General features: G+C 45.2%; 1 long non-coding RNA gene across 1 annotated transcript; it reads right to left on the bottom strand.

Moving 5' to 3' along the window:
• Positions 1-13834: 13834 nt before the first annotated feature.
• On the bottom strand, positions 13835-20460 carry LOC142664871 (uncharacterized). The gene is made up of 3 exons (XR_012851397.1): positions 20373-20460; positions 19944-20022; positions 13835-14130 (listed from the first exon to the last, which is right to left on the bottom strand). It is a non-coding gene; the product is annotated as an uncharacterized LOC142664871 (long non-coding RNA).
• Positions 20461-26098: the final 5638 nt, after the last annotated feature.

Here is a 26098-nt window from a genome sequence, read left to right on the forward strand (position 1 = left end):
TACTGAATGTCCAATTATCATCAAACTACAGAAAAAATTTGTCATGGAGGAATTTTTCTCCGGAAATAAATTTTGCGGGGGGGGGGGGGGGCATCTTCTATACAAGTCAACAGTGCAGAAGTTTTCCCTCAAACACATGTATCCCCACAGGATAAGGCATACATGTATGGTCGCTGGGGGTCCGATCGCTTGGACCCCCAGCGATGAGATGAACGGGCGACTGAAAGTCCCCCGAAGAGCTCCATGATGGTGGAGCGCTGGTGTACATGCTCGACCAGTGCTCCATTCATTTCTATGGACCTACCGGAGTCGGCGGTCCTGGAAATCCCATAGAGATGAATGGAGCGCTGGTCGAGCATGTACACCAGCGCTCCACCCTCATGGAGCTCTTCAGGGGACTTTCGGTCCCCCGTTCTTTTAATTACTGGGGGTCCCCTGTGGATAGGGGATATGTGTTTTGTGGGAAAACCCTTTTAAGATTTACTTTGTCTGGACCAAAGGCGTAGCTATGTGGGGCCGGCTTGGCATGTGCCCCTGGTGCTGGGTACCAGTGGGCACCAACAAGCCACTCTTCCTTGGCCAGGGTATTTAGATATGGGGCTAGGGCAGCAAAGTAAATCTATGCCCCTAGTGAAGAAGATCTTGGCTATGACTCTGGTCAGGACCCTCGCCTATAGTGGAGACAGAATATTTTCTAGAACTGCTTCTTTAATAACCAAAAGTAACATTGAAGCTCTAGATATTTATAATGTGTTTCTTTATCGTTTTTTTTGTAGCCATTTTGTAGTTGCAGTGGCCACTGCAGGAGAAATGTGGTATTACAAGGTGCGCTTGCAAAAAAGTACTCCAAATCGGGGAGCTGCTCTCTTTGGCTAATAGAAGGTGGACTGAGCAGGGGACTCACGGCAATGATGTCCATATGGTGTAATAGAGTATATGATAGGGATTGTCCTATTAGGATACTGCCTTCCAGGCCTGTCCTAGTCCACTGAACTGTGGCTAGTGGCATTGACCAAGGGACTAGCTAAGAATTAAAAGTTATGAGACACAATCCACTCCAATGGCAGCTCCGGGTGGGGTAGAAAGGAGATCTATAGGGCAGATCGTCCAGTCTACACTGAATTATAACGTTTTTATTTTGTCCACGGTTTGTCTAGTTCTCGCCCGCCCTTCTCTTTAGGTGTCTGCATTGATGAGCTATTTGTGGGGGGGACATAGCCAGTCTATATATTTCCCACATCCTGCAAGGGAATTAAAGGACTGCACTCCACCCAATGAAATCAAGGCCTGTCCATATGATTCACCGTGACAGCGGCCATTTTTAACGAATAAAGGAGGTTCTGAAGAAGAAGAGCCCCCACCCCTGGTACATACATAGGTCCTTGTTCGGTATATGGATGGGGCATCCCCATCAGTCAGCAATAGGTGGCGACGTTACCCGTGCTTACCAAAGGAACTGGCGGGTTATAAAGCATTCTTATTGGTGGATAATAATACGAATGGATAGGTCACTATCGGATAGTGACCTATCCATTCGTGTTATTATCCCCCACAGGACCAGCAAACTTGTCTTCTGAAGTACTCTGTGCTGCTGTTTGAGAGCTACGGGTTTCGTCTCAGCTCAGCGGTAAGTAAGGGAGGGTAACGCTGTGTATGATCACATTGTATCTAATGGGAGAACTGGTTAAACTGGAAGACAATGGGTTTGGTGATGGGCCTGGCTTATTTGGAAGATACATTGTTAAACACCCGTATGAGTTGCCTGTTATTAATCTAAAGTTCCCTAATTGTGGTCTCTGCCCTATTCCATTAGAAGCGTTGTCCCTGATCTTCCCCCAACTGGCCCAGTCCCTTTCATTTATCTTCTCTATTATTAGCATGTACCAGCCAAGACAAGACAGCGCTGCGGCCTGACACCGTTTAACCCTCTGTTTGCTGATGCAAGTTCTTGGGAAGATTGGATATTATTTTGAAGTTGAAAACTATGAGATCCAAACTTTACTCCCTCCTGAAATACCCCAATTTGCCTCTATACTACTCATCACATCAAGACACTATTCCTGTCACTATCCCTGAATAATCAGACTCCTCGCCTGAAATACTCTGTGCTGCTGGGGACCCTGCTCATTCAGCTGCACTCTCAGTCTGTAACCTCCCACAATCCCCTCCTCACATCATAACACAGCCCATTAAATGCAGCCCTGTCCTTACTAATATCATCACGAGTCTCTGCCCCTTACAAGATCAGCACATTAATTTCCTGAAATACTCTGTGCTGCTTAGGGATCCTTTCACTATGTAAGTCTGCAATTGACCACAAGATTGGCACATTCCTCACCTTTAATACTCTGCGTTGCTGGGGGACCCTGCTCCTTCCACTATGTAACTCTCAATCTAAGATCAGCATATTACTCTCCTGAAATACTTTGTGCTGCCAGGGATCTTGTTCCTTAAACTTTCCTCCAGTCTGTGACCCCCCCCCCCCCCACTTGTCTCTATTGATACATTGTAACAAATCCTCAGATGTAGATCTGCAGTGAATTTCCAGCCTCTGGTTGTTAACAAGAATATTCCGATTCACTGAGAGTAAGCAGAGATCTTGCAAATGTTAGGAAAGAAGAGGTAGCTTCATTTACATAAAACGAAACATTCATTTCTAAGAAATCACAAAGGAGACGGCACAAGGATGGGGACACACTCGCCAGCTGTATCACAAACCAGCGGCATACATAGAAGGGAGGGGGCCTCAGATCAAAGATCAAAATGGGCCCCCATAATGGTGCTGGGTTTTGCCAACTAGGAAAAAAAGACATGACGTTTGTTAACCCCTTTAATCCCCTTTCCATAACCCTTGGACCAATTCCACCCACACTCTTGTTTGCTAAGAACATATCACCTCTATGACATGTCTGTTTTAGTAAATAACTATATTCCCTATGAAATAAAAATTCTGAGGCATCTTTTCTTCAAACTCCACGTTGTGCCGTTCCTCTGTTATTCCTCCTAGAAATGTATGAATAAATTGACAACTGGGTGTTACTAGTTGGGGGTGTGTCCCTGCACAGACTGACACCGTCCAATCAGTGCTGACAGAGTGAGACTGTGTGGGGACACACCCCTTTGACAATGGTTTCACCCAGTTCAATAACTTTCTAGGAGGAATTACAGAGGAATTGTGATTTTATGGGGAATTCAAGTATTTAACAGGCATGTCAGGAGAGGCGACAGCTCCTCTTTAAGAATGTGACCTCCTCCGACTTCTTCCTTCTCCTAGAACTTTGTGTTAAATATTAATTATCTTTTGTTACATGAACATTAAACAATAAATTGCCTCTTTAATTATTCTAATTGTAGCGAGCAGCTCGCAGCCCACACAATGTCAGGAAAACTTCCCAGCGAATTGATCTGAGCAGCCAGGAACATATTCTGCATTGATGCGGAGACTCCGAGCAGTCAGACATGTTTCCTCCGGCACTGAAACAATGAAGCCAAACGTGATATATAAAGTGTGGCGGCGCAGACCACGGGAAACCGCAATCTCCAGCCTCGTAATATTTGCACATTTTTGCACACGACCGTAAAAACACCCGTTATTGCGGGTCGTTATTACGACCCGCAATAACGGGCTCATAGGCTTCTGTTAGCCACGGGTACCTTCCCGTTTGCTCACGGGAAGGTACCCGTGCCGTTAAAAAAGATAGAACATGCCCTATTTCATGCCGTAATAACGGCACGGGCATCCCATAGAAGTCTATGGGGCTCCCGTAATCATGGGTGGCTCCGTGTGTTCACCCGTGATTACGGGAGCGTTGCGAGGTGAGGCGAGGTCAGGGGACTACCCGGTCTGCAGGCCACAGCCCAGTGGCGTAACTACCGCCGGGACTACAATGAAAACTATGGCAGAGCGGGGAGGTATCTCCCCGCTCTGCCATAAACAAGACATGTATCCCCTATCCTGTAAAAAATAAAAGACGTTCATACTTACCGACAACTTCCTGCTTCTCCAGTCCGGTCTCCCGCCCGTTGCCTTGGTGACGCGTCCCTCTCGACATCCGGGCCGACGTCCTGGATGACGTTTCAGGCCATGTGACCGCTGCAGCCAATCACAGGTCAATCACAGGCTGCAGCGGTCACATGGACTGGAGCGTCATCCAGGGAGGTCGGGCTGGATGTGAAGAGAGGGACGCGTCACCAAGACAACGGCCGGGTAAGTATGAATTTCTTTAACTTTTATTACAGAAAAGGCTGTCCCTTCTCTCTATCCTGCACTGATAGAGAGAAGGGGCTGCCGATTAGTGCAGTGCTATTTTGCTGCCAAAAACGTGCTCGTAAATACGGGTGGAATACGTGTGACACCGGACCCATATTTACGAGCACGGGTTCGTAAATACTGGTGCAAAACGGGTGGAATACGTGTGACACCGGACCCGTATTTACGCCAGTATTTACGGGTGTGAAAAAATACGGTCGTGTGCATGAGGCCTAATAAGTCTGTGTTAGAAAGTAATTATCAGTTACATGCCGACTCAGCAAAACCAAATAAAAGCAATTAGTATTAAAGTTAATCTTCAAACTCCTCCCCTTATTGAGGCTCCTCCCCTCATCTATGTGTAGCTGTTGATTCAGTTGCTTGTAGTTTAATAATCATTCTGTATTACCCTAAGGGTATGTTCACACGCAAACTCAAAAACGGCCGAAAATAGGCCGTGTGAAAAAACCCTAATGCACACCAGCTCTCCATGCATTGCATTTCTCCTGAATTTGGGAAGAAGCAGAGCTGCAGTGTAAAGCAAAGGATACAGAGCGGAAGCCTGAACCTCTAATGAAAGATTCCAATAGATTATGGAGCTAAACTGGAGTTACTGATCATAGCTAAATACTCATACTTGTATAGTAGGAGCAGGGGGCCCAGCAGCACAGAGTATTTCAGGAGAGCAGTGCGGTGAGCTTGCTGGAGGGGTGGTTTCAGCATATGAAGAGGTGTCAGATGGGATTTAGCCGAAGATGCAGGATTCCCCGGTAGCACAGAGTATTTCAGGAGAGCAGTGCGGTGATCTTGCTAGAGGGGCGGTTTCAATATATGAGAAGGTTTCTGATGGGACCTTAGGAGAAGATTCCACAGCAGCACAGAGTATTTCAGGAGAGAACAGAGTGTTAGAACAAGGATTTTTTTTTTAACTACGTAATTTTTTTACAGCTAAAGATTCAGGTCTCTGGGAATGACATGGAGTAATTTGGCGCGCCAGCGCTTGGCAGCCCGCGGTTCACGTGACTTTCCCCTGGGCTCATCTGGAACATATTACAGTCGCATCATTTTTATTCAGTTTGTTCTATCCCCAGCGGAGAGCTCGACACCTTGTCAATCTCATGGAAGAAGAACCCCCGGAGTGATACTGCCACCCGCACGCGTGTAATATGACAGGAGATACAGCAGTAATAGCGCTGCACGGAATCTATAATGTACGACCACAGATTTCTGATTTCTGGCCATTTATAACCATTTTGCTCCAGAAAATAATAGGATGAGATTGTTAGAAATAAGTAAAAATAGACATAACGCAATACTCAAAAATAACCCCAGTACGAATATACCAGCGATCCCCAACCAGTGGCTTACTGCCCCCTATCTCTTGGAAGCTGCAGTTACTATTTTGCACCAATGGCACCTGAGATATTATATCTTTACTGAAACCTGGCACCAAAGTCAGAATCATATAACCGGCAATAGCCGCCACCCCTACATACAGACATACACAGCATGGCAGATTATTCATATACCTCTTCTTAAAAGTGTCTTACAACAGTGCCCCATAACAGTAGCAGCCTCAGTGCCCCCATAACAGTAACAACTACAATGCCCCATGGCAGTAACACCCACAGTGCCCCATAACAGTAACTGCCACAGTGTCCCCATAACAGTAACAGCCACGGTGCCCCATAACAGTAACAGCCAAAGTGCCCCATAACAGTGATAGCAACAGTGCCCCATAACAGTGATAGCAACAGTGCGCCATAAAAGTAACAGCCACCGTGTCCCATAAAAGTAACAGCCACCGTGTCCCATAAAAGTAACAGCCGCAGTGCCCCATAAAAGAAACAGCCGCAGTGCCCCATAAAAGTAACAGCCGCAGTGCCCCATAACAGTAAGGGTTTGTGCACACGACCTCTTTTCAGACGTAATGGAGGCGTTTTACGCCGTGAATTACGCCTGAAAAGACGGCTCCAATACGCCGGCAAACATCTGCCCATTGCTTGCAATGGGTCTTACGATGTTCTGTGCAGACGAGCTGTCATTTTACGCGTCGCTGTCAAAAGACGGCGCGTAAAATTACGGCCGCGTCAAAGTGCAGGACACTTCTTGGGACGTAATTGGAGCCGTTTTTCATTGACTCCAATGAAAATCAGCTCCAATTACGTCCGTAAAAGACGCCACAAAAAACGTGTGCACTTGTAAAAACGTCTGAAATTCAGGAGCTGTTTTCTCTTGAAAACAGCTCCGTAATTTCAGACGTATTTGGCGTTGCCGTGTGCACATACCCTAACAGCCACTGTGCCCCCATAACAGAGACAGCCACCGTGCCCCCATAACAATGATAGCGTCAGCGCTCCTATAACAGCCAGTGTCCACCATTATGCCAGCTACTATACCTGATAATACTATAGTGTCAGTCACAGTGCCCCATAAGAGACAGCCCACACTGCCGGGCACAATGCCCCATAAGTGCCAACAGGACAGTTCCATAAGTGCAAGCTACAGCCCCGATTGTTTTTCTATGGTGTAACCACACTCAGTTTTTGGCATCGCGGCACACAGTCGCTACATATGAGGGTATGTTCACATGCAGTGGTTTCAGATGTAATTCGGGCGTTTTACGCCTGAAAAACGCCCCTAATACGCCTACAAACAACTGCCCATTGCTTTCAATGGGAATTACGGTGTTCTGTTCCCACGAGCCTTTATTTTACGCGTCGCTGTCAAAATACGGCGCGTAAAATGACGGCTCGTCAAAAGAAGTGCAGGACACTTCTTGGGACGTTTTTGGAGGCGTTTTTCATTGACTCCATTGAAAAACAGCTCCAATAACGTCCGTAAAATACGCAGCGAAAAACTTGAGTTGTTAAAAAACGTCTGAAAATCAGGAGCTGTTTTCGCCTGAAAACTGCTCTGTATTTTCAGACGTTTTTGGTCACTGCGTGTGAACATAGCCTAAGTACTCTGGACCTGGATTCCAAATTGTTAGCGCTTATCTACACTGATACATTGTAGCGCACTGCAACTGGTCTCAGGACACGTTGGGAGTTGTAGTTTTACAACAGCTGGAGTGCTGACCCCTGCACTAAAGTCTACTCCTCCTGCACAGGCTCCTGTCACATCTCAGTACATGTTGCTGATATTTTCCTATGTTTGTATCCTGCGTCTTCACATCTTCTGGATGTCACTTTGTGTCACTTTTATAATTACATGTTAATTACACTTTTAATTTATTCTATTATTAGATGATCTGCCACAGACGACTCCCCGTTCCCCGACGAGATGATTAAAGATTCGCTATTCAGAGACTTTTCCGTATTTCTCAGAGGTTTATACTTTGTGTTTTCTCGTCTCCAGCCGCCCACCGCTGATGTATTTATTCCGTCAGATAACGTAACGTACACTGCACGCGACTCTACACAGCAGACTGTCATATATATGCGTTTATTGTTTAGGGTTTTCGGGCATGTCATAGCGAAACAGTGATGTATAAAAGTATTTGCCCCCTCTTAGGTCCTCTATTACTGTAATGATGTCCCCTATTATTGTAACGCACACCCATTCCTCCCATGTACAAACGTGACTGTCCCTTTAAATTTAAAGGGTTTGTTCCTGGATTTATGTAATTAACCTTTTCACCAAGACAATCCATTTGGAGGATCAGCTGATGACACCCATAAAATTCCCCTGTAGCGACCCCTGCAGGTTAAATGTAGGATTACATACTAAACATTCAAATGAATGGATGACCATGTAATACATGAGCAGGGTGAGAGACACCCTATGTTAGCAGTTTACCACTCTGGCTAAAACCATTGTATAATAAAAAGTTATGCAATGTTCTTAAATATTGTGTTTATATTAAAGATCTCTGCTTGCTGTCAGGGAATGGGAGCATTGTAGTTTACATCCAGAGACCAAAACCCCTTCGAACCCTAATATTTCTCAAAACTGAGGGTTTTCCATAATTGCATCTAGTCTAGACAATTCTTTGAGTGCTCCAGATTAATAGATTTTACATGAGCTGATACATTGTAACAAACTATCAGAACAGGATAGAGATTTGTGCTGCTGTTGTGTCCAAACTGGATACAATTATAACAAACCCAGCTGTAAAAAAAAAGTATTAAATCTGTACAGGTTTTTAGCCTCCTATAAAGAAGAATGATTCCATTCACTGACAGCATGGTTCCATTCACTGACAGCATGTAGAGATCTTGAACAAAGTATATAAAAAAAATTGCTAGAAACCCCCTTTAAGTAAAGATATAACAAATATTGGATTCCATGGATGGATAATAGTAAACCACACGCATTTTAGGTGCATGAATCTCTTTGTAGACCGCGTGTCCAGGGCGCTAGGAGTCCATTCACACACAGATATCACGTATTATGCGCTGTATTATTATTTCATACAGAGGGAGATCAATGGGAAGCTTTATCTCTTGGCTGATTTGTGCTATGTAATGATCATGCCGACAACTGATGGATCAAAAATAGCAGTTTCCGAGTCTATGATTCATAAAGGATATTACTGCGAGGGAAATGTATATGTTCTCCACCAGCCGCACAGAGCCGGGATTTGTCATCTTCTTTGTAACAATCCGAATACAAATCCAGCAGTTATAGATGTAATTATAGGAGCAGAGGAAATATGATCACATTGTGCGGCAGATAACAGACAGACATCGTCCATATCTAATAGGAAACAATGGTCGGGATGGACGAGATCCGGTGATGAGCGCTGCGTACGGTTGGGTCGTCCATCTGATGTGGAACGGCTGGAGGGGAGGCAGATGGGGACAATTCCTCTATCACAATCCTAAAAATGGATCTTCCTTGTCAGGGAACCAAGAGATAGAGAAGCTTTTGGGAAATATGAAACTAGATTATAAATGTATCTATTTAAAGGGGTATTACAGTCTTAAACATTTATGGAATATCCACAGGATATAGGGCTTGAAATTCACGATGGGCGTGGGTCCCAATTCTGGGAGATTTATCTATCGGGAGAATGGATAGGATTAGATACAGCGCCTCAGCAGGCAGTATCAGTAACCACGCCCAATATCCCGCAGCAACGCAGCAAATCACGGTCAGATCCTTCAGCAAATAACGCGCGCACATTCTCACTGCGGATCTCTAGACGGTCTGGATATCACAGATATTATCACAGATATTATGGATCCGGTTATGTCGTCTTTGTGTTACTCTTCCTATTTTGGGTATAACATTTGCTCATCACGGCAGCAGCTGCAGGACAAATCAAAAGAACAATGAAAGTCAAATGGGAGACCCTGTGGTGGATGACTTCTCAATTAACAGGTAGCAGAGTTACACAACTGGAAAAGAAAAATCCCCATCATGTAACTCTGCTATCGGTCAATGAAAAAATCTTCCACCAGAGCCCCCCTGTAGATCGCTCCACACACAGCCCCCCTGTAGATAGCTCCACACACAGCCCCCCTGTAGATAGCTCCACACACAGCCCCCCTGTAGATAGCTCCACACACAGCCCCCTGTAGATAGCTCCACACACAGCCCCCTGTAGATAGCTCCACACACAGCCCCCTGTAGATAGCTCCACACACAGCCCCCTGTAGATAGCTCCACACACAGCCCCCTGTAGATAGCTCCACACACAGCCCCCTGTAGATAGCTCCACACACAGCCCCCTGTAGATAGCTCCACACACAGCCCCCTGTAGATAGCTCCACACACAGCCCCCTGTAGATAGCTCCACACACAGCCCCCCTGTAGATAGCTCCACACACAGCCCCCCTGTAGATAGCTCCACACACAGCCCCCTGTAGATAGCTCCACACACAGCCCCCTGTAGATAGCTCCACACACAGCCCCCTGTAGATAGCTCCACACACAGCCCCCTGTAGATAGCTCCACACACAGCCCCCTGTAGATAGCTCCACACACAGCCCCCTGTAGATAGCTCCACACACAGCCCCCTGTAGATAGCTCCACACACAGCCCCCTGTAGATAGCTCCACACACAGCCCCCTGTAGATTGCTCCACACACAGCCCCCCTGTAGATAGCTCCACACACAGCCCCCTGTAGATAGCTCCACACACAGCCCCCTGTAGATAGCTCCACACACAGCCCCCTGTAGATAGCTCCACACACAGCCCCCTGTAGATAGCTCCACACACAGCCCCCTGTAGATAGCTCCACACACAGCCCCCTGTAGATAGCTCCACACACAGCCCCCTGTAGATAGCGCCACACACAGCCCCCTGTAGATAGCTCCACACACAGCCCCCTGTAGATAGCGCCACACACAGCCCCCTGTAGATAGCGCCACACACAGCCCCCTGTAGATAGCTCCACACACAGCCCCCTGTAGATAGCGCCACACACAGCCCCCTGTAGATAGCGCCACACTCAGCCCCCTGTAGATAGCGCCACACTCAGCCCCCCTGTAGATTGCTCCACACACAGCCCCCCTGTAGATAGTTCCACACACAGCCCCCCTGTAGATAGTTCCACACACAGCCCCCCTGTAGATAGTTCCACACACAGCCCTCCTGTAGATAGTTCCACACACAGCCCCCCTGTAGATAGTTCCACACACAGCCCCCCTGTAGATAGTTCCACACACAGCCCTCCTGTAGATAGCGCCACACACAGCCCCCCCCTGTAGATAGCTCCACACACAGCCCCCACTGTAGATAGCGCCACACACAGCCCCCCCTGTAGATCGCTCCACACACAGCCCCCCCTGTAGATAGCTCCACACACAGCCCCCCCTGTAGATAGTTCCACACACAGCCCCCCTGTAGATAGCTCCACACACAGCCCCCCTGTAGATAGCTCCACACACAGCCCCCTGTAGATAGCTCCACACACAGCCCCCTGTAGATAGCTCCACACACAGCCCCCTGTAGATAGCTCCACACACAGCCCCCTGTAGATAGCTCCACACACAGCCCCCTGTAGATAGCGCCACACACAGCCCCCTGTAGATAGCTCCACACACAGCCCCCTGTAGATAGCGCCACACTCAGCCCCCTGTAGATAGCGCCACACACAGCCCCCCTGTAGATTGCTCCACACACAGCCCCCCTGTAGATAGTTCCACACACAGCCCCCCTGTAGATAGTTCCACACACAGCCCCCCTGTAGATAGTTCCACACACAGCCCTCCTGTAGATAGCGCCACACACAGCCCCCCCTGTAGATAGCTCCACACACAGCCCCCACTGTAGATAGCGCCACACACAGCCCCCCCTGTAGATCGCTCCACACACAGCCCCCCCTGTAGATAGCTCCACACACAGCCCCCCCTGTAGATAGCTCCACACACAGCCCCCTCTTGTACATAGCGCCCCACAACACCCTCCCCCCTTGTACATAGTGCCATACAACTTTTGTGCCACTATGCCGCCAGAGCGGAGAGCTCTCTCCGCTCTGCTTTGACGTCACTCACCGTCAGAAGAAGGCAGGAGTCTTGGAGCGGCGTTCTCACTGGTTTTGATGCTGACCCGGGAGTGGACCAGTCCAGTCATATGACCTGTCACCTGACCGGTGAGGTCAGGTGACTGGAGTGGTCCACTCCCGGGCTGGGAACGATCCCAGTCAGAACACCGCCGCAAAACTCCTGCCTTCTTCTGATGCTGATCGCTGCTGCAGTCGTCTGGCATGCAGGCCGCCTGTCAGCAGCGATCAGCTGCAGCACCCAGCGGGACATTTTGCAGACTGCCCGGGACGGTGGGACATCGGTGAGAAACCGGGACTGTCCTGCCGGATCCGGGACGGTTGGGAGCTATGGTATCACAAATGATAGGATTAGATACACAGACTTAGCAGACAATATGATGCATGATAGGCTTAGATACTCTGGCTCAGTAGACAGTATCATACATGATAGGCTTAGATACACAGCTCTGCAGTCGGTATCAGACATGATAGGATGAGATACACAGACTCAGCAGACAGTATCGCACAAGATAGGATTAGATACACTGGCTCAACAAACAGTATCACACATGGTAGGATTAGATTCAGGAGATCAGCAGACAGTATCACACATGATAGGATTAGATACACAGCTCAGCAGACAGTATCACACATGATAGGATTAGATACAGGGGATCAGCAGACAGTATCACACATGATAGGATTAGATACACAGCTCAGCAGACAGTATCACACATGATAGGATTAGATACACAGCTCAGCAGACAGTATCACACATGATAGGATTAGATACATTGGGCCTGATTTACTAATAAAATGGAGCCAGAATCCTGCTGCACATTTATGGAGCGTCTAGTCTAATTCGAATCCGTCTAAATGTCCCCGTTGACTCTGTCCCTGGATATGATAAGTTGTGAGTGTGAACGATCCCATGAAATGCTGCGGTTACACTGAGGACGGATTAGAAACAATGGGAGAATTCTGCATTTTTTGGCGTTCCATTATAAATATCTTTTTAATGGATACCACGATGACTGTATCTACTGCTACGTGAGGTCCCTGCCTGTGTATATTCAGTACATGACTGACTCATATCTCTGCGCTCTCCTTCATGTACATAGTAACAATAATCTGACATCAACAAAGAGCATTGAAAAGCGCGGAGGAGGAGGTTTTGCTTGGTGATAGATACACAGTGGTTGCTGACGTCCATCACATTCAACTAGTCTCAGACTCATCCGTGTGTTCCAAAGGAAGAAAAGTTCCACCATTACTGTCTCTTGTGGTCGAGCTTTCCAGACTTGGCTCCTCTTACTGTAAAGAACCCTTTCCTACACGGATGATAAATCTGCCTTTCCTCCCCACATACATGATGTCCACTGTACAGTTCTTGGAATAATTTCTTTACATTGACCTTGTACATATTACACCTCTGAGACCAGGATCACACACACATTTTTTATGCCGTTTTTGGAGCAAAAGCCAGAAGTGGATCCATATGGAGCGAAAGATATAAAGTAAAGACTGATGCATCTCCTTTCTTTTGTATACACTCCTGTTTTTGGCTCAAAAACCAGAGCAAAAAACTGCCACAAAAACTGCATAAAAAAATGTGTGTGTGATCCTGACCTAATGTTTTTTTTTCCAAGCATCCACCATTAATTAATCTTTTTTTTTTTTTTTCTAAAGAGTGTGGTTCCCAAAAGTTGACCTAGTTTTTTGAGATTATTAATTAGCAGCGGGGCAATATTGTATTCAGATCATAGGTTTTTAACTCTCTTTTTATATATCCTAAATGTTACTTGCTTTTGTAGCTGCTGATTGGCATTGAGTGCCGCAACTATTAATAAGCCCTATACTGCTCCTTCTCTTGCTTTCTTTACCAGTGCGAGCCACTGATAATTGACCCGCAGAGTGGCAGGGATTGCAAACATCCTGCTGCTGTCCCGCAGGCGACGTTAGCAGAACATTTTTGGGACTTGTGTGAAAACTGGAGTACGAGGATGGAACCCACAAAAACATTGGGATAATACTCCAAGCAGATGCGTCCACCGCTGTTCCGTGCAGAGTGTCTATGCTCCTTTTTTGCTTTTATGGATTATCACAAATAATTATTCGGATGGTTTAAGAGAAGATTGGATTTGTTTGAGATCATGAGCTCTTAACTCGCATTTTTAATTGCAGGAGAATAAATGAGGGCACGTATGTACCCGCTCTCCACATGCCCAGTGATGAATGCAGAAGAGATGGTGGGTGATAAGTGCACTTGGAGATGACACGTGGCGCAAGCAATGGGTCTGTGCCAAATAGTCTCATCCTCTGCGCCATCCTCCGGGCACCGTCATCATTCACACTTGGTTGTTCCCGTTGATCTTGTTCATCCTTCAGTATCCGGAGGTAATGAACAAAGATTTCAGAGTTGGCAGTCATTTTGGGATATGGTTCCTAGGGAGGGGACGGAACAATCATAGTAAATAGTGAAGCTCTCGCTCCATCTGTATTATGTCTACCAAGATCCCAATGGGCCCCCCCCCCCATGCCCAGGTATTTGTCTACAGCAGCTTTGTCCCCGCAGTAAGACCCCCATGGTATATATGGCATATGTCTGATGTGTAATACATGACTTGCTATGGTAGGAAACCTTCTGTAATGAAAAGTTCTGCAACTTTCTGATACATTTTGTGTTTCAATTTCTCACTATTTTCAAGATCTCTGCTTGCTGTACATACAGATGTATTTGTATTGGAACTTCTCAGTATATTCAACAGCTCTGCTTGCTATCTATACATACATGTGTTTTTTGATTGGACCCCCCCCCCCCCAGGTGGTGACCTCCAAAATTATGGCAAACAAGGTGCTTGGGTAAAAGGGCTCGGAGAACCATAGCAAAAAAAAAAAAGCAACAGAATTCGGACCCTTGATTAAAAGGGGTTCTCCAGGGCTTTCAAATGGATGGCCTTTTTTTTAGGATAGGCCTTCAATGTTTGGGGCCGAGCCCCCTTAATTGTTTACATGGGCACAGCTGCTTGTCCATACGGGTAGTACCAGGCACAACCACACAGAGGAGCCACTGTGCTTGTGTAAACAATGAAGCGACCTGTTCATTGTGACCCTAGAGCTGTGTGAGAAGGTATAGGTTAGGATGGTTTTTGTTTAGGAAATGAATGTAAACAACATATATTACATTCATTGACAGCAAGCAGAGATTTTTAAAATAGTGAAACACAAAGTATATCAGAAAGTTGCTGAATTTTGTTTATTATTATAGAAGATTTCCCACCATAGTAAGTCATGCATTAAATATGAGGATATGTGCCATAACTTACTGATCACAGGGGTCTGACTGCCGGGGCAAAGCTGCTGTGGACAAATACCTGCGGCCCACTGGGCGCGGAGGGCGGAGGCCCATGTGATCTTGGTTAACATGCTCAGCGCTTGTCAAGCTGTGTGGTTATAAAAAGGGACTAATTTTATTTCCAGAAACAGCGCCACTCTTGTCCGTCTCTGGTAATGCAGCTCAACTCCATTCAAGCAAATGAGGCTAAACCGCAATACCGGACAAGGACAAGAGTGGCGCTGTATCAGATCCCTTTTGCTAATCATGTCTGGTTTTCCCAAAAACAGCACCTCACCTTTCTATGGGTTGTGTCTAGTATTGCAGCTCGGCCCCTTAAAGTCAGCTGCAATATCGCACACCACCAGTGGACAGGTGTGGCGCTGTTTTTATAAGAAAGCAGCCAGGTTTTCCCAAACCCGGTTCACCCTTTAATTCTACAAGAACGGTTGAACTCTATAAATACATCTGGGGATCGTGACGTGTATTGGGGTTTGTTGTGAACCCCAATTCTCTACTCTATACGATCCATTACATAGGCTGAAAAATAAATAAGTGAACCCCTCATTGTCACTCTGGTCCATATTCTATTGAACTGATAATAAAATCATCTTCATCTAGATCAGTGTTGATGCTTCGTCATCCAGCCGCCAAATTTCGCTTGAAATCTACGTTCCCTTGAAATGAATGATCCTTTTAGCTGCAGAAGGCGAGAGCACGACATTCATCTCTCACACAATACAACCGAGAGTTCTCCGCAGCGTCATTCAGCACCACGAACATGTCAAAATCCTTTTACAGCTAATGTGGGAAATGGAGGATAATCTACCGAGTGTGAAAGCCAAAGGAGGAACTATAGGGCACATTCAAGGTAAAGCAGAGGAGGCGGCGGAGGGGGAGATGGGCTATTGTAAAAAAAAGGTTCAATATCATTAGTCATGCTAATAAAAATAATAAAAGAAAAGGCGGAAGTATGACTCAAATATAGCCATACATGGTGCCAATGCCAACGGACACAGAAATAAGTAACCCGGGCCTCGCCAACAAGGGGCATTACTATCTAGGCTCTTGTAGTTTCCTATGAGGCAAGAGAATCCCGCACCTCTCCTGACATGTCTGTTTTAGTACCTACTTGTAGTCCCATAAAAAAAACTTTTCTAGAACATCTTTTCTTACGTTGTACCGATCCTCTGTTACTCCTCCGGGAAATGTATGAATAAATTGACAACTGGGTGTTACCATTTCCCTTGCCAAAGAGGCGTGTCCCTACACAGTCTCATTCTCTCAGCAGTGATTGGACATTGTCAGTCGATGTAGGGACACAACCCCAACTGGTTACACCCAGTTTTCAATTTATTCATAAATTTATAGGAGGAATAACAGAGGAACGGCACAACATACAGTTCTAAAAAAAGATGCTCCAGAATTGTTATTTTATGGGGAATCCAAGTATTTACTAAAACAGACATGTCAGGAGACGTGAAGTATTCTCTTTAAACTTCGTCTGATTGGTAGGTTAGCTTAGTTATGGCGGAACATACTGGGACTTGTAGTGCTACAATGGCACGGGTATTGCTAGCTCCCGAATTTCTATTATAGCTAAAATGCCCTAGACCAGTGTTTCTTCTGTTCCTGGTCAAGTAGCCCCTACTGAAACATCACATCAAAGTACCCTGAATCCCTGATAATGATAAATATTCACTGTGCTGCCCACCGAGTACCCCCTTGAGACAAGGCATGTACCCCCTGGAGTAAACGTATCACAGGTTGTGATTCTAAGCCCTATACTGACCATATCAGAGTTAAGATATGTATAGGTACCAGGGGCGTAACTAGGAAAGACTGGGGCCCCCCCTCCCCTGGGTGTCACACAACCCCCCCGTGTAGATAACGCCATACAGTCCCCCCTGTAGATAACGCCACACACAGCCCCCTGTAGATAACGCCATAGAGCCCCCCTGTTTATAACGCCATACAGCCCCCTGTAGATAACGCCATACAGTCCCCCCTGTAGATAACGCCATACAGCCCCCCCTGTATATAGCGCCATACAGCCCTCCCTGTAGATAGCGCCATACAGCCCCCCTTGTAGATATCTACAGAGGGGGCTGTATGGCACTATCTACAGAGGGGGCTGTATGGCGTTATCTACAGGGGGGCTGTATGGCGTTATCTACAGGGGGGCTGTATGGCGTTCCCTACAGGGGGGACTGTATGGCGTTATCTACAGGGGGGGCTGTATGGCGTTATCTACAGGGGGGGCTGTATGGCGTTATCTACAGGGGGGCTGTATGGCGTTCCCTACAGAGGGGGCTGTATGGCGTTATCTACAGGGCGGGGGCTGTATGGCGTTATCTACAGGGGGGCTGCATGGCGTTCCCTACAGAGGGGGCTGTATGGCGTTATCTACAGGGGGGGAATGTATGGCGTTATCTACAGGGGGGACTGTATGGCGTTATCTACAGAGGGGACTGTATGGCGTTATCTACAGGGGGTCTGTATGGCGTTCCCTACAGGGGGGGTCTGTAGGGAACGCCATACAGCCCCCCCTGTAGGGAACGGCATACAGCCCCCCCCTGTAGGGAACGGCATACAGCCCCCCTGTAGGGAACGGCATACAGCCCCCCCCTGTAGGGAACGGCATACAGCCCCCCCTGTAGGGAACGCCTTACAGCCCCCCTGTAGGGAACGCCTTACAGCCCCCCCTGTAGGGAACGGCATACAGCGTCCCCAACCCCCCAAAAAAATGCGACCTACAGTGTGAAAAGACAAAAGACATGTATCCCCTCTCCACAGGATATCCACAGGATAGGGGGTACATGTGTGATCGCTGGCAGTGATAAGGAGAACGGGGGACCGAAAGTCTCCCGAAGTTCTCCATGACTAACCTCGGACTTCCGGCGTCTGCACAGCTCAATAAAAATGAAAGGAGCGCTGGTCACGCATGCGCACAAGAGCGACCGGCGCTCCATTCATTTCTACGGAGCTGCCGACACAGACCCCGGAAGTCCGAGGTTTGTGATGGAGAACTTCTGGGGACTTTCAGTCCCCCGTTCTCCCTATCGCTCCCAGCGATCACACATGTATCCCCTATCCTGTGCATAGGGGATACATGTCTTTTGTTTAATGGCAGAGCGGGGAAATACCTCCCTGCTCTGCCGTAGTGTTCAGTGGCGTCCCGCTGTAGCAGCCATAGCGGCAGCTAGTGGAGCCTCCGGCCATGGTGGGAGCCCGTGCCGGCGGGCGACACAGGCCCCCTCATGCCCCGTAGCAGCCGCTACGGCTGCTACGGCGGTAGTTACGCCACTTCTCCATGTTCTGCCATAGTCTTCAGTGGCGTCACGCTGTAGCAGCCATAGTGGCTGCTAGCGGAGCCTCCGGCCGTGGGGGGGTGTCGTCAGGCAGCACGGGCCCCCTCATGCCGCGGACCCCGTAGCAGCCGCTACGGCTGCTGCAGCGGTAGTTGCGCCACTGATAGGTACCCAAAGACAATATTTTAAAGGGACACTAACGTAAAAATAACAAAAATACCAACATCACTTACCATTAAAATACAAAAAAAATACAAAAAAAACCCCAAATTTTATATAATTTATATGTGATCAAGCTGAAATGTATTTTGTCCCTCCAGTGCTAATGCATGACATAGGAAATTTGGAAAAGGGGTGGGGCATTGGCTGCTTATTTTATCAGGCTAGGAGGCAGCTTGCAGCAGCAGCGACCTCCTCCATGTACTTTGCAGCAATGGAGACCGAGCAAGGTATCCCAAACTTTTTAGCTAACCCAACCCCTATGCACGTCAACAGCTGAAGGTGGAGGTGAATAGGAAATTGATACCTATTCGTGGTCTTGCAGACATGATTGATGAATAGGGACTCAGGGTTAGGGACTGATGCATTTGCTCTAGACGCTTTAATAATAGAAATCCCTACAGCATGTATTCCTGGAATGACCCAGCATGTTGTCACATTTTGTTTATTGATATGCCCCCCCCCCCTGCTATGTACAGATGTAGTCATCTCTATCTTGATTCAACGCATTAAATACACGGTGGCAAGAAACTTTTAACTTGACTTTTCCAATGGCTTTTGTTGTGTGATATCACTGCAGCAAGTTATCAGAGTCAAGATAGGCTTGGCTACATCTGTATATCCCCCAATGGGCAATTGTGAGCAGCAACAGCATCACAAAGCTGAGGGATTGAGATTTTATAGCACATCATGCAGCTCCCTGGATCATGGATGCAGGTGCAGGGAGATTTATTGAAAATCAGGCGCTATATATATATATATATATATATATATATATATATATATATATATATATATATATATATATGGTAAGTTATATACTTACATAGATTATTGAATATTTGTGAATTCATGTGAATTTACAAAACTTTGTACTATATTTTATTAGGGGAAGAAATCATCTTCCTCAACTTCCAGCAGACTGCAGGCATTCTGAAAATGCTCAGAAACCTCCTCAGACCCTCCAAATGCCCTCTGTAGCGATACAGTAAAAAGAAGACAGGTAGAAGTGGAGAGGAGGGGGATGCTGCTGCAGCTTCTCTCTGTCTGAGACTGCATGCTGTGAGAAGGGAGGAGGAGCAGAAATGGAGAGAGATTTGATTGGCTAAAACTATTCTCACATTACCTAAGGATGAGCCCGTCCACTCAGCAAGCATGGGGAGAAGAAATTTCTGGCTGCCCTACATCACATGGTCTATGCGTAATTATTTTAACAAGTAATTTATTTTTTTTAATGCGATTTCCCTTTAAGCAAAATAAGCCTTTAATGCGTCTTTTTCACCTGCATACATTGTCTGTCACTGAATCTAAAAGCAATTTGTTTCTTTAAGTCACGAGAGCCTCTTCTCCAGCTGTGCAAACAGATCTCTTCGTTGCAAGAGAAGAGCGATTACCTGGCGCTGCCGTTCCACTGCGCGGTTCGCCGGGGTCATCTATACAGCGGTACGGGGAGGTGATTGCATGTGACACGCACTGCAAAAATCGGTGAAAATTAATAAATAGGGTGAGACAGGTTTAATAACAGCATCGGGGTGGAATTCAAATGAGTTTTATTTATTCTTCGCGCAGTCACATTATGTGACACTCGTCAAGTGCCACCCGCCAGGTAATTGCTGTGATTAGCAGGTGTGCCAAGATTTTGCATATTAAGGAAACAGGCGATGAACCACATGAAGCTGCACATTGATTATATATGTCCCAGTTCTATCGGTTTTCTCGGAGGGGGAGGGGAGGTGACAGCCGTGTGCTCTATATGAGGATCCTGCCGCCCTATTTAGAAGTATTATGCATAAAGGTGTTAGAGGGAAAATAGAGCAACCGACCAAGGAAAAGTCCATAAAATGAGTTTATCCGAGGAGCTGTGGAGTGTTCACACATTCGCCTTGCTATTGTGCAGCGGCGTTATGCAACCTGTGATGTCATTATTTAAGTGGGTGTGGCTTATTTGGCATGGATTGTCCAGGATCAGAAACACATGGCTGCTTTTTTTTTTTTTTTTTTTTTTTAAAACAGCGCCACACCTGTCCTCTGGTTGTATGTGGTATTGCAGCTTAACCCCATTCACTTCAGGGGCACTCAGCTGCAATACAACATGCCTGTGGACAGGCGTGGCGCTGTTTCTAGAAGAAAGCATCCATGTATTCCTAGTTCTTTACAACCCCTTTAATGTAGACATTGACCATAGCATAAATTAAATGTGCACGTTCTATGACTTTCTCATACAATTTGTGTTATAATTTCTCACCTTTTTCAAACTATCTGCTTGCTGTCATTGAATAGAAACATTCCTGTGTACATTGGGAGGGGAGGTTTAAAACCTCCATACTGACCTAGTGCTGCTTAAATAAATAAAAAAAAGATTAAAATATAGGAATCTCTGATACACTGTAACAAGCCATGCACACATCCTATTTTAAAAGGATGGGTTTTCGCCTGTAGGGGTACACAAGCACATTTCCATTCACTGACAGCTCGCAGAGGTGTTGAAAATATTGAGGCTATGTAACAAAGTCTATTAGAAAGTTGTATTTACATAAATCCCATTTGCTATAAGATAATCATGAAATAGACCGGTATACCTGTGGTATCGAGACAAGGGGCTCGTGTCTGAAAACTCTTGGAAGAAAAGTGGCCAAGATATGAAGAAATTACACTTTTTGGGACAATTTTGATACCTAATGTCTCTTCAGTTGGTTCCCCCCTCCCTGAACTGACCCTGAAGAAATCCAGGGGGCAGAACTGGTGGTGGTGTGGCATTAACATCTGTTGTGGCTCCGCAGTATAATGAGTGACAATACTGGCTTCTACAGAATCATGGGGGTCTTGAGTAGTCACCTGCTGGCTCTGGCCACTGTTGCTAGGTAACGGCCCAAACTTATTTGCATGTTTCCTAGGATATACAGAGCTGCCAGGTTGCCTGTCGATAACAGCTGATCCCAGGACTATCCTAGAAGAGGAAGCCCTCTGCAATAAGCTCACCATCAGGATATCCTGCGTTCCAAAATGGACAATCCCTTTAATTTGACACATACTTGTCAACTCCATAGAGCACATTCCGACACCAAAAGTAGTCACCAAAGCTTGCAATTCTCATCAACCACCCGTATCTGGTGTCACTTTTAGACTCCACCATTGTATATATATTCACGCCCCCTTTTCCAGCACTTCATCGTATTACTATTTGCTTATTGATTCTCAGCGGGAGCGTTTTTTTTTTCTTCACGAATACAAAAGATCATATTCAAGAATCTTTTGTCTATTTGAAGCATTGGGCACGGTGGAGTATTAATTATGTTCTGCATACCAATGACGGTGAACCAATTACAGCGGAGCGTATCCATTTCATCGAGCTCTACTGTACGCACTCCCCCTCAGTCACTTCACCTTGCAAAGCTGAATATTCCGCGGCTACAGAAACACTCCACGCTGGAGGAATTGAGTTCTAGAATGTGCTCGTTCTTTGTTTCCTCGCGCCTCCCCCAGAAATTGGAAAGAGCGCGCGCTGAGCAAGGCTGGGGGTCTTTATGTTGGAACAACTTGTATCAGAATGTGGCTTATTTCACATGATGGGAGCAAAAGCTTTAATTTTCCCTATGACAAAGGGCTTTGGGATCACACGGCTTGTGGCTCTGAATAGTCACACGGCGCCCCTTACGTTCCGCAAATTTTTGACGTTTTTATAAGTTTGTGTTACTGAGAGCTGACTTATTATATCATAGAATTATTTATCTCTTGTAATTTATACATGGCCAACCGGCCGCAGTTACACCTGGCCCTGTGCCCAGTTAGGTTCCCCATATCTGTTCCTCATAGCACTATATGGCCAAAAGTATGAGAACCCCACCTAATCATTGAGTTCAGGTCTTTCAGCCACACCTATTGCACACAGATGCATAGAATGCACACAGCCATGTAATCTCCATAGACCAACTGTAATTGAATCACTAGTTGAGCAATTCCCCAGAGTGCAAGTTATGGAATTTCTCTGTAAGTGATTCCCCAAAGGCAGCTGGAGACTGTCTGGATATAGCATGCAGGTAATCCGCTACCTCAAGTCCTTCACTACTCTGATCAGCAGAGTCTAAGGCTTCTCTATGGTCTTCACCGGAGCCCACCGCGAGGCAGGTTGAATTTGGCTTCATAGAACACAGGTTGCATTAACAGAATACAGTGTTGGACAGGAGGTGCAATGCAGGCAATATCAGAACAGAAAACCAGGCAGCCAGAGGTGAAACAGCAAACAGAATAACTAACCAGGAGAGACCGTAAGTCCAAATCAGAAAACGGAAGAAAACCAGGAGTAGCAGAGGTCAAAACCAGCCCAGAGCAGAATGTCCAAATCAGAGAGCAAAGGGTTAATTTAAAGACAAGCCGAGGTCCAGTTCCAAGAATCCAAATAGTCAGGTGATACAGGGTGTAGTCAGGAGCTTGATCAGCTACTTGCATACACAAACAAATTCACAAGCAACAATGAAAGAACTGACCAGATTTAAATACTCCACCCTAGAATCTAATAGGAAGAAGACAGAGAATCTCAAACCAGAGTCACCCAGAAGCTGGGCTAGTAGTAGTGACAATCTTAAAGAGACATACATTTCCTAACACTAATAGTAGTAGTATGGATCGTACGGAAGAGATCAGTAATTTTCAAAGTAGTGTTAGGCCTCATGCACCCGGCCGTGCCCGTAATCACTGCTCGTGATTGTGGGCACGGCCTGGCCGTGGACAGCCTCCCGCGTATTTGTTTTGTGCTCTCACGCAAAGTATGGGAGCACGGTCCGTAAAAAGCAAAAGGTAGGACATGTCCTATCTTTTGCAGCAGCTTTCTACGTCCCGGACACCTTCTCGTAAATATACGGGAAGGTGTCCGTGGTCAATAGAAGTGAATGGGCCTGTAATTGCAAATTCTGCAGTGGTGTGCATGGGGCCTTAGACTGGATTCCTACAGTGCAGATTTTGTAAACCAAAACCGGAATCGGATACAGGAGAGCAGACCTACAAGTCCTTTCTTTATATATTTCTTCTGTTTAGGATCCGTTCCTGGTTTTGGCTTAAAAAAGCATGTAAAATCTGCAGCAAATCTGCACTGTGGGAACCCAGCCTTAAGGTACTTTTACACGGCCCGACCAGGGCTGTGTAAACGAGCGCCGATCAACGAGACCACTCGTTGATCGGCGCTTGTTTGCTCCTTTCACCAGGAGCTATGTATGTGGATGATTTCTCGTTACTCCGATCGCTGGTCCTCATACATTATTATCATGTCGACAGCGCATCTCCCTGTTTACACGCCAAGACGTGCTGCCGACAACGATAATATTTTGAGCATTTAAAACTATACGATCAGCTGATTAACGAGCGTTTGATCGTTCATCTGCTGATCGCTGCCCTGTTTACACAGGGCAATTATCGGCAAAAAGCGTTCTTCGAACGCTTATTTGCCCGATAATTTGCCAGTGTAAAAAGGGCCTTTAGGAAGAGGGCGGCTAAAGTCTTGTTTAATTAGAAAAGCAACAAGAAGAACAGAAAAAACCCTGCCCTCATTATCACTGCCCTCATAACCACTACATTATGTCACGTTTCACCACTGCTGAGAATTATTGGCTACTTTAGTGCTCCGTCTAAAAACATTTAGATCTCATCTAAGTCAATAATTATTTTCAAGCGTGATAAGATCTCAGCGGCTTTAATTGCAGCTTATTGACATTGAGCTCTGCAAGCAAATTTATCATACACATAAAGCTGAAATCCTTGACCAGCAATAAAACCTCTCAATCCACATCAGTGGATGATTCATAACCGAATTCTTCAGAAAGCTTTATCTTCACTTGCATGGGATAACATAATTGTATATTGCAGATTTGGATACATTGCATTGTGTCGTATTATAATGGTGGATTGTTTTCTGGAAGAATTATGAATGGTTCAAACAGCATTCCTATGGGCATTCATCAAAAACCCACCACAGTTCTGCAATTAAATGATTTAATAACCTGTCAACAGGCAGATCTTTCCCAATGCCCATAAAATATTTGACAGCTCAAAAACTTCCTGGGGCGATAATGTAATAATACGACAGGACTGGTCATGGTCAACAACAACAACAACCACCACCTGTATAAATATGCACTGAAGAACAGAGTGTGAAGATGATAGTAGTAGTTGGTAGCATATATATTATTGTACATAGGGGGCAGTATTATAGTAGTTATATTCTTATATATAGGGGCAGTATTATAGTAGTTATATTATTGTATATAGGAGGCAGTATTATAGTAGTTATATTCTTGTATATAGGGGCAGTATTATAGTAGTTATATTCTTGTATATAGGGGGCAGTATTATAGTAGTTATATTCTTATATATAGGGGCAGTATTATAGTAGTTATATTCTTGTATATAGGGGGCAGTATTATAGTAGTTATATTCTTATATATAGGGGCAGTATTATAGTAGTTACATTCTTCTATATAGGAGCAGTATTATAGTAGTTATACTCTTGTATATAGGTGTCAGTATTATAGTAGTTATATTCTTGTATATAAGAGCAGTATTATAGTAGTTATACTCTTGTATATAGGAGCAGTATTATAGTAGTTATATTCTTGTATATAGGGGGCAGTATTATAGTAGTTATATTCTTGTATATAGGGAGCAGTATTATAGTAGTTATATTCTTGTATATAGGGGGCAGTATTACAGTAGTTATATTCTTGTATATAGGGAGCAGTATTATAGTAGTTATATTCTTGTATATAGGGGGCAGTATTATAGTATTTATATTCTTGTATGTAGGGACAGTATTATAGTAGTTATATTCTTGTATATAGGGGCAGTATTATAGTAGTTATATTCTTGTATATAGGGACAGTATTATAATAGTTATATTCTTGTATATAGGGGCAGTATTATAGTAGTTATATTTTTGTATATAGGGGGCAGTATTATAGTAGTTATACTCTTGTATATAGGAGCAGTATTATAGTAGTTATATTCTTGTATATAGGGGGCAGTATTATAGTAGTTATATTCTTGTATATAGGGAGCAGTATTATAGTAGTTATATTCTTGTATATAGGGGGCAGTATTACAGTAGTTATATTCTTGTATATAGGGAGCAGTATTATAGTAGTTATATTCTTGTATATAGGGGGCAGTATTATAGTATTTATATTCTTGTATGTAGGGACAGTATTATAGTAGTTATATTCTTGTATATAGGGGCAGTATTATAGTAGTTATATTCTTGTATATAGGGACAGTATTATAATAGTTATATTCTTGTATATAGGGGCAGTATTATAGTAGTTATATTCTTGTATATAGGGGGCAGTATTATAGTAGTTATATTCTTATATATAGGGGCAGTATTATAGTAGTTATATTCTTGCATATAGGGGGCAGTATTATAGTAGTTATATTCTTGTATATAGGAGCAGTATTATAGTAGTTATATTCTTGTATATAGGGGGCAGTATTATAGTAGTTATATTCTTATATATAGGGGCAGTATTATAGTAGTTATATTCTTGCATATAGGGGGCAGTATTAT

Source organism: Rhinoderma darwinii, chromosome 12 (genome assembly GCF_050947455.1).
Source record: "Rhinoderma darwinii isolate aRhiDar2 chromosome 12, aRhiDar2.hap1, whole genome shotgun sequence".
Taxonomy (NCBI): Eukaryota; Metazoa; Chordata; class Amphibia; order Anura; family Rhinodermatidae; genus Rhinoderma; species Rhinoderma darwinii.